Source organism: Epinephelus moara, chromosome 20 (assembly GCF_006386435.1).
Source record: "Epinephelus moara isolate mb chromosome 20, YSFRI_EMoa_1.0, whole genome shotgun sequence".
Lineage (NCBI taxonomy): Eukaryota > Metazoa > Chordata > Actinopteri > Perciformes > Serranidae > Epinephelus > Epinephelus moara.
Window position 1 is genome coordinate 1,061,793 of NC_065525.1, and position 10,203 is coordinate 1,071,995.

Below are 10,203 nucleotides of genomic sequence, written 5' to 3' on the forward strand. Positions count from 1 at the left end.
GTTAGTGACATCCAGAATGGCCGAGTTAGCAAGATGCAGTAATAGAATACGAGAGAGAGAGAGAGAGAGAGAGAGAGAGAGAGAGAGAAGGTGCCCGGTGTATTATAGGGGGTCCTCCGGCAGACTAGGCCTAAGTCAGCGTAACTAGGGGCTGGTTCAAGGCAAGCCTGAGCCAGCCCTAACTATAAGCTTTGTCAAAGAGGAAAGTCTTAAGTCTAGTTTTAAATGTGGAGACGGTGTCTGCCTCCCGGACCGTAACAGGAAGATGATTCCACAGGAGAGGAGCCTGATAGCTGAAGGCTCTGGCTCCTGATCTACTTTTGGATCTGGCCAGTCATGGACCCAGCAGACCTCAAGTTAATCAGGGCTGCCATCCAGAAACAGGGGCAGCATCTCCACATGCAGGAGGAGCACGTGGAGTCAGTTCACCACGGCATACAGAGCTTGGTCGCCCAGCACGAGGCTGCGTTTAACACCATGTGCGGCCAAATTCAGCGGTTGACCAACCAGCTCAGCCCACCGCCGTCCAGCGAGGCTGACAATGTCATCCCTCCTGCTTCGCCCCCAGAGCCGGAACCGGTGGCTCCATCTCAAGTGTCTCCCCTGGTACACGCAGTGGCTTCCTCGCTTCATCTCTCCCGACCGGAGAAATTCTCCGGTGACTCCAGGGACTGCAGACCCTTCCTGACGCAGTGTGACCTACACTTCGAGCTCCAGCCACAGCTGTTCTCCTCCAAGCGATCCCGTGTCGCCGAAACCTGGGCTATGGCAGAGTGGAGCAGAAAGGCGTAGCTATATGAGTCTGTTCAAGCTTTTTCTGATGCCTTCAGGGAGGCAGAGGGTCTCAGATTACGCCATTCACTTAGAGACCCTGGCTATGGACAGCGGCTGGAACCCGTCTGCGCTCATCGACACCTTCCTGCATGGTCTCTCCCTGCAGCTGAAGGATCACCTGGCTCCTTTGGTCATCCCAGAGGACCTCAACGCCGTCATCGCTCTGGCGGTGATAATCGATAAGAGGCTGTGGGAACGAGGGAGAGAGGCTAGTCGGGCTGCTAATCCTCCGCACATCCTCCAGGGAAGCTCGCTCTCCAGGCCGGATTCCTGGCACCACCGCACTTCCCCTCCTGCCGTCGACTCGGAAGGGGCTTCTCCGACCACCAACGAGGAGCCCATGCAGGTGGGAAGAGCTCGACTCACTCCCGAGGAACGACAGAGACGGGTGCGGGAGCGGCAGTGCATCTATTGCGGCCAGCTGGGTCACTTCCTCGCTGCCTGCCCGTTAAAAGACCAGGCTCGCCCGATGTAGAGGGAATCACGTTGAGCTGCTCTCAGTCTATCCCTATACCCTCTTGCTCTCTTTCCTTGGTGACCATCTCCTCTCACTCCTCTTCTCTCCAGCAGGTGGTGCTAATTGACTCCGGGGCAGTCGCGGACCTGATCGACCAGCGGCTGCCCAGGCAGCTGGGGCTGGAGAGGGTGGCGCTGTCTTGGGTGTGCCAAGCAACTGCACTCAACGGACAAGTCACAGGCTTCCCCTGGCTCATCGCACACAACCTGCATGTCGACTGGTCCACAGGCCAAGTACTGTCCTGGGGTCCGGACTGTGCACACAGGTGCCTCCTCCGCACCACCTGCTCCCTCGCCGCTGCTCACGGCACCTGTCTCCATTGCGGGGTCAGCCCCCGCTCCTCCACCAGCTTCCGAGTTGGACAACATCCCTCCTGAATACATGGACCTCAAGGAGGTTTTCAGCAAGGCCCGAGCTATTTCCCTACCTTCGCACAGACCCTACGACGGTGCCATCAACCTCCTCCAAGGCACCTCACCTCCCCGGGGAAGACTCTCCTCCCTCGCTCCTCCTGAGAGACAGGCCATGGAGGACTACATCAACTCCTCCCTGGCCGCAGGGATCATCCACCTGTCCTCCTCTCCCGCTGGAGCGGGATTTTTCTTCGTGGGGAAGAAGGACAAGACCCTGCGTCCCTGCATAGACTATAGAGGACTCACTGACATTACCATTAAGAACAGATACCCAATTCCCCTCATCTCCACCACGTTTGAGCTCCTGCAGGGGACCCGGGTGTTTACCAAACTGGACCTGAGAAACGCTTACCACCTGGTCCGAATCAGAGAGGGGGATGAGTGGAAGACGGCCTTTAACACCCCCACTGGTCACTACGAGTACTTGGTCATGCCTTTCGGCTTAACTAATGCCCCGGCCATCTTCCAGACTTTGGTTATGATGTGCTGTGTGACATGTTGAATCAGTTTGTATTTGTCTATCTCGACGATATTCTCCAGATCTCCAGACTCACGTCTCGCATGTCCGCTGGGTCCTCCAGCGTCTTCTCAAGCACCAACTCTTCGTCAAAGCCGAGAAGTATGAGTTCCACGCCCCCACGGTCTCCTTCTGGGGTATGTCATCCGCCAGGGAGAAATGTGGGCCGTGAGGGACTGGCCGACCCCAACCTCACGCAAAGAACTTCAGCGCTTCCTTGGGTTCACCAACTTTTACAGGAAGTTCATCAGAGGCTTCAGCAGCGTCGCTTCGCCCCTCCATGCCCTCACATCCGCCAAGTCCAAGTTCTGCTGGTTTCCGGAGGCCGACGCAGCCTTCAACCGCCTCAAGGTCTCCTTCGCCTCGGCCCCCATCCTGGTGCTTCCTGACCCCCATAGGCAGTTCATCGTGGAGGTGGACACTTCCGACGTCAGCACTGGGGCCGTCCTTTCACAGCGCAGTGAGAAGGACAACCGCATCCACCCCTGTGCCTTCCTATCCAAGAAGCTGACCCTGGCCGAACGAAACTACGATGTGGGGGACTGAGAGCTTCTGGCGGTGAAGGTTGCCTTAGAGGAGTGGCGGCACTGGCTGGAGGGGGCGGAGCAGCCGTTCCTGGCGTGGACCAACCACAAGAACTTGGAGTACCTGCGCACTGCCAAAAGACTAAACTCCTGGCAGGCCAGATGGGCATTGTTCTTTGCACGATTCCTTTTTACCCTGTCTTATTGCCCTGGTTCCAGGAACATCAAACCAGACGCCCTATCCCGTCTGTACCAGACTGACACCACCTCCGTCGAGCCTTCACCCATCCTGCCAGTCTCCTGCATTGTGGGGCCATCTCCTGGGAGGTCGAAAACCAGGTCCTCCAGATCAACGCCGGTTCAGCTCCTCTTGCAGGCTGCCCCGCTGACCGACTCTTCGTGCCACATCAGCTGAGGTCCCAGGTGATCCACTGGGGCCACTCCTCCCTTCTCTCCTGCCACCTGGGGGCTCGAAGGACTGCCTTCTTCGTGGGACAATGCTTCTGGTGGCCATCGTTTCTCCGAGACGTCCAGGAGTACGTCGCCACCTGTCCCGCCTGTGCTCAGCACAAGTCATCCCGCCACCCGGTGTCCAGCCTCCTGCGCCCCCTGCCAACGCCTCATCAACCCTGGTCTGACATCTCACTGGACTTCGTCACCGGCCTCCCAGTCTCTGAGGATAACGCAGTTGTACTTACCATAGTCGATCGTTTTTCTAAAATGTTGCACTTTGTTCCTCTGCCCAAGCTGCCCTCGGCCCGAGAGACTGCGGAGACCATGCTGGCCCATGTCTTCAGGCTGCACGGACTTCCCCGAGATGTGGTGTCGGACCGGGGACCCCACTTCACGTCGCGGTTCTGGAAGGCTTTCTGCGACCTGCTGGGGGCACAGGTGAGCCTGTCTTCAGGCTATCACCCCCAGAGTAATGGACAGACAGAGCGTCTTAATCAGGACCTCGAGATGGGCCTCCGCATCCTGGCATCACGGAACCCCACCTCCTGGAGCAAGCAACTCCTTTGGATTGAGTATGCGCACAACACCCTTCCTAGCACCTCCACTGTTCCCTGCCCTCGAGAAGAAGGTGGTGTCCCTTCTGCAATGGCTCTCATTCGGCGCTGCCGGCGCACCTGGACTTGGGCTCGCCAGGTCCTCATTCGGACTTCCAACCAGTACAAAGCAGCAGCTGACCGCCGTTGCGCCCAGGCTCCCTCTGACACTCCGGACCTCCCTCTCCACGCCCAGTCCCGTAAGTTGACGCCACGATTCACTAGACCGTTCCCAGTGTCAGAAGTCATTAACCCCTGTGCCATTAATCTCAAACTCCCTAGGACTATGCACATCCACCCTTCCTTCCATGTCAGCCGTGTGAAACTGGTTCGGACCAGCCCCCTAGTGCCGCCGTCCACACTGCCTCCTCCTCCCCGCATCATGGATGGGGAACCGGTCTACACCATTAAGAAGCTCCTGGCGGTGAGACGGCGGGGCTGGGGACGGCAGTACCTCGTGGACTAGGAGGGTTACAGGCCGGAGGAGAGGTCCTGGATCCCAGCCTCGGACATCCTGGATCCGCGGCTGATTGAGGATTTTCACGCCAGTCACCCCGATGAGCCTGGACTGTCTGGAGTCGGCTCTAGAGGGGGGGTACTGTCAGGCCTCTCAGCTGCTCTGCCAAGTTAGTCAAGTTTGTGGTTTTCATTCCCATGTCTTGTGTTTCATTATTTTCATTCACTTCCTGTCTTGCTTTGGTACTCACTGTTGTGTCTCGTTTCAGGTGACTGCACTTCCTGTCTTTGTCTGATTCCCTCCAAAACCTCACCTGGGTCCCCTCCCCCGTGTGCCTCACCTGTGTCTCATTGTCTAATCACCCCTCTGTGTATATAAGCACCCTCCCTCATGTGTCCCATTGCCAGATTGCCTTGTGTCCCATGTCCAGCATTTCCAGCATTCTTTTCTGTGATCAGATCGTCCGTGTAAGACTTTTTTTTTTGCCTTCCCATGTTTGCCTCTAGCCTAGCCCTTTTGTACCTCTGCCAGATATTATTGCCTTACATGTACCGACCTTGCTTACCTGTTTTTTGACTGTGGATTTTGGACTTTGCCTGATATTATTGCCTTATGTGTACCGACCTTGCTTGCCTGTTTTTTGACTGTCGATTTTGGATTGTGGATTTTTGGACTTGGTTGCTTTAATAAACTGCTTCTCAGATTATCTCGAGTGTCTCGCATTTGGGCTCACCTCACCTTGGCTCAGTTCCTTGACAGAAGGATACTGCTCTGATTTTGACACATCTTTATTTTTTACTCAAGTATGACTTTTGGGTACTTCTAACAACATTGATTAAAACAACATTGTTCTATTTTGTGTGTGTGGATCTTTTGCTTTATGTTGTCGTATTGAAAGAGATGTTTATTAATGTGTACTTAAACTGGTATTGTATAGAGATTCGAAATTTGAATAAGTGTCTTTTCAGCGCAGACTTGAAAGTGTCCAGAGATGGAATATGGCAAATCTCCATTGGGAGAGAGTTCCAGAGGGTGGGGGCTGCCACACTGAAGGCTCTATACCCACAGGGCCGCCTACTGGTGCGGAGGATGGAGACGAGGCCTGAGTCAGAGGACCTCAGGTTCCGTGATAAGGTATGCTGGTGGAGAAGGTCCGATAGGTATGATGGAGCGAGGTTGTGGAGCAATTTGTAGGAAAGCAGAAGTAGTTTGTAGGTTCTCCGGAGCTTATCCGGAAGCCAGTGCAGGTGAATGAGGGTGGGGGTGATGTGCTGCCAAGGCTTAGTGTGGGTAAGCACCCTGGCAGCTGAGTTTTGCACATACTGGAGCCTGTTGAGGGCTTTACTGGGGACCCCGAACAGAACTCTGTTGCAATAATCCAGCCGGGATGTGATGAAGGCATGGATCAGGGTCTCAGCCACAGAATCTACGAGCGAAAGGCGGTGTCTGGAAATGTTTTTAAGGTGAAAAAAGACAGATTTGGTGACAGATTTGATGTGTGACTATGATAGAGTAGAGTCCAGGATGATGTCCAGAGCAGCCGTCCACATGGAGGAGAAGATCTCCAACCTTCCGGAGTAGTGCCTTGGGAGTCATGATCATGAGCTCTGTTTTTTTGCTGTTAAGTTTGAGGAGGTTAGTGGTCATCCAGGTTTTTATTTCTTGGAGGCATTTGACAAGGTACTGTGGAGGGAGCTGGGTGGATGGTGATGTGCTAAGGTACAGTTGGGTGTCGTCGGCATAACAGTGGAATTGTAGACCATGGCGGCGGATGATTGAACCAAGGGGGAGCATGTAGATGGAGATGGTTAACTGGGGCAGGGTGGGAAGTGGATCCATTGATTGTGATAAACTGTTGTCGGTTGGATAGATATTACTAAAACCAGGAGAGAGCTGTGCCGAAGAAGTTTAGGTGGGTGGAGAGGCGGTTGAGGAGGATGGTGTGGGAGACTGTATCGAAAGCAGCAGAGAGGTCCAACAAAACTAAGATGCTGATGCTGCCAGAGTCTGCAGCGATGAGGAGATCGTTGGTGATCTTCATCAAGGCAATCTCTGTACTGTGATGGGTTCTGAAGCCAGATTGAAGGGGCTCAAAGAGCTCATGGTCGCACAGGTGTTGTAGCTGTGTGGCAACTTCTCTTTCCAAGATTTTAGATAGGAAAGGAGGGTTCGAGATCGGCCAGTAGCTGCTGAGGGTGATAATGGGTACAATCATAGATAAAATTTGCCAGTTGTCTTGTCCCACACTCTTCCACAGCAACACTAAAATAATAATAAGAAAACTGAAGCTGATATTGAAAAGTAAATCAAAGGTTACTTTCCCTAGTAACTTTTATATGCAATAAATGGTGAAGTAATTAAATTAATTTTGAGAAAAGTAAAACAGTCACTGTAGCTAATTTTCAGTAGCTTGCATACTACTTCTGTTGATATAGTTCATTAAAAGCATTATCTGTGTTTGAGTATATTCATAAAGCATTATGGTGATAATGTGTAATGCATTATAGATATGGTCTTCATAGAAAGTGTTACCAAATCAATTAGTAAGTAAGCAGTATTAAGTTCCAATCCAGTCAGTGTCTCTGCATAAGTGTGTTACTTGACAAATATAGGCCCAAATGTCCAGAGCTCTGTTGTGTTCTGAGAACTATGTTGGTGACAATGTACAGTCAGGCTAGCTGAGCCACAGAAAGTATTAGATCTTTTTTCTCCCCTGTATTTATAGTTTTACAGTCTTCCCTGAAGAACCTTCTTCACAGTCTGCTTGAATGTCAGATAAGTGGTTTTGAGAATACTTTAAGCTGTATTGTTGAGAACCCACTGAATACAAAAGCTTATCACCTTTACATATCAAATGTTTAAACCCCTCTATCTTGTCTTAAAACACATGCCAGTGTCCTGGGCTGTTCATTTAACTGCACAGTTAACATGCCAAGAGCTGTTTCAGCTCTCTTGTTACAATAGCAGTTAATTATGTTGGTCAGGAGGGAGCTCTATTGATCGGCTCAGTTAATTGGTCGTTTAACTGTCAGATCCCGTGGGCCTATTTACCAACACAGCTATTGTTTCAAGTTGTGTGTCTGCAAATGTGTCAGAGAGTAAGGATATGCACAAAAACTTATGCACAAAATATTCTGCTTCACTACGGTGGGTGAAATCACATATGTGTGCCCTCTTTACAACATCATGGATTTTTTTTTTTTAGAGAAGTAAGGGAATGTCAATGGGTTAAAAAAACAATAAAGAAAACATCCTCCTCCTCTCCGGACCATGAATATCCACAACATATTTTAGGGAAATATTTTATCATCTCAGGAGTTTATACAGAGCACTCAGTATAGACCTAAAGTTAAATCAATCACAATATGTTATGTATATATTATATTAAGCTACAAGTGCCCTTTACTTTTAAACTCAGCTCTTTGTTTCTGCTTACTGTAAAACTTCAATTAATACCTAGCCCAGGCAAATATTTGCTTAAATCACTAAAATCAACAGGCTTATATTTGGGACAGGCATCTATATGGGACAGGCCTTTAATTCCTTTGACAAAAAAACGTTGCACAGCAAAGACGAGAAATTCTTATTATTTAAACCAGTATGAATATTAAAATTTGGCTTCAGATAATATATCAATTATGAATCATTAATTTGATCTAGCTCTGACAGACATAGCATCATAGAGAGAGTTACAGCACTTGAGGATTATGGCACCCGACATACCGACACAACACCACTTTATCCTGTTAAAACAATATTCACAACTTGGATAAATTTTTATCAAAAACCCTTTAGATTCTTTTGATCACACTTTTGATCCCGTACAAACAAAAATAATATGAATAATTTACAGGGTAACTGAGGAATGAACACATAATTTGAGGTAGCCAGCAACCCACTTTTATACATCCGAAGAACCTCTATAAAAAATTAACTGCTTGGCAACCAAACCAGGCATCTAACTGAGTCTGATGATTATTTGTCAAAATGTGTAGCCCCGCTGGGCTGGTAAAAGGGACTGGGCATTTAATTGGGACTAGGCGTTTCATTGAAATTTTACGGTATTGATTTATTTCTCTTTCTTAAAATCTGACTTTAATTCTAATTTTATTATTGTTTAGCATGAGGGGAGACTGGTGAATATGAATTTCATTGTATGGTGTAAACTGCTGTGTTTTTACTGTGCATGACAATAAACTTCTTGAATTGAATCTTGACTCTAACTCGTTCCCTCACCAAAATTAAATGACAGATACACACCAACTTCCTCAAACTAAAGTGACCAAAACTGCTTACGCCTTCTGCCTCACCATCCACAGCTCCACTCTGTCTCCCTGACCACCCACCATCAAACTGAATCAGGGGCAGGCTGGCCATAGGGAGGTTCGGGAGTATTCCCGGGGTCCATGTCATTGGTCCGACAGCCCATTGGTCCGACATCCCATTAGTCTGACATCCCGTTGTTCCAATATGTAATTATACTAGGCTATACTGTATTTGTGTACTATAGAGGATCAGCAAACGCAACAAAAGTAGGCTACTGGTCGAGATACAAGTGCCATAGAGAGAAGAGAGAGTTGCTAATTGCTGCGTTGGAGGCGAGGCTTAGTGAATTAGAAGCGCGGCTCCGCACCATGGAAAACCATTCAGTAGCTGCGGTAGTTAGCCAGCCCCCTGTAGCTGGTGCGGAGCCACATAGCATAGCCTAAGCCTCTGCTAAGTGTCCTCCGGTAACTCCCGTTCAGCCGGGAGGTTGGGTTACGGTTCGCCAGAAGCACAGCTCCAAGCCGAAGCCCACGGCTCACCACCAGCTTGTTCACGTTTCCAACCACTTTTCCCCACTCAGCGACACACCCGCTGAGGATAAAACTCTGGTTATTGGCAGCTCTATTCTGAGAAACGTGAAGTTAGCAACACCAGCGGCCATAGTCAAATGTATCCCTGGGGCCAGAGCGGGCGACATTGAATCAAATTTAAAACTGCAGGCTAAAGCTAAACGTAGATTCAGTAAGATTGTTATTCACGTCGGCGGCAATGACACCCAGTTACGCCAATCGGAGGTCACTAAAATTAATATTGCCTCGGTGTGTGAATATGCAAAATTGATGTCGGACTCCGTAGTTTTCTCTGGACCCCTCCCAAATCTGACCAGTGATGACATGTTTAGCCGCATGTCATCATTTAATCGCTGGCTGTCCAGGTGGTGTCCAGCAAACGATGTGGGTTTCGTTAATAATTGGCAAACTTTCTGGGGAAAACCTGATCTTATTAGGAGAGACGGCATTCATCCCACTTTGGATGGAGCTGCTCTCATTTCTAGGAACCTGCAAACTTTATTAGTAATTTAAATCCCTGACAACCCAGAGTTGAGATCAGGACTGAGTTGCAGTCCTATACGCCTCTCTGAGCTTCTAGTTCAGTTACCCACCCATAGTTTTCATAGTTGTATACAAACGGTGTCTGTCCCCTGACCACCTAAATTATTTAAATCTAAAATTAAACAAAGAAGAGTTGTGCATAACAACCTCATAAAAATGAAAACCTCTTCTGAGACAGAAAGACAAAACAGGAGAATTAAATGCGGACTGTTAAATATCAGGTCTCTATCGTCTAAAGCAGTGTTAGTAAACGAATTAATGTCAGATAATCATATTGATTTACTCAGTCTCACTGAAACCTGGCTGTGTCGAGATGAATATGTTAGCCTTAATGAGTCCACTCCTCCCAGTCATAATAATACCCACATTCCTCGAGGCAGCGGCCGAGGACGGGGAGTTGCAGTCATTTTTAACTCTAGTCTGTTAATCAGCCCTAAACCTAAACTAGATTATAATTAATTTGAAAGCCTCGTTCTTAGTCTTTTACATCCGACCTGGAAAACCTCGCAGCCACTTT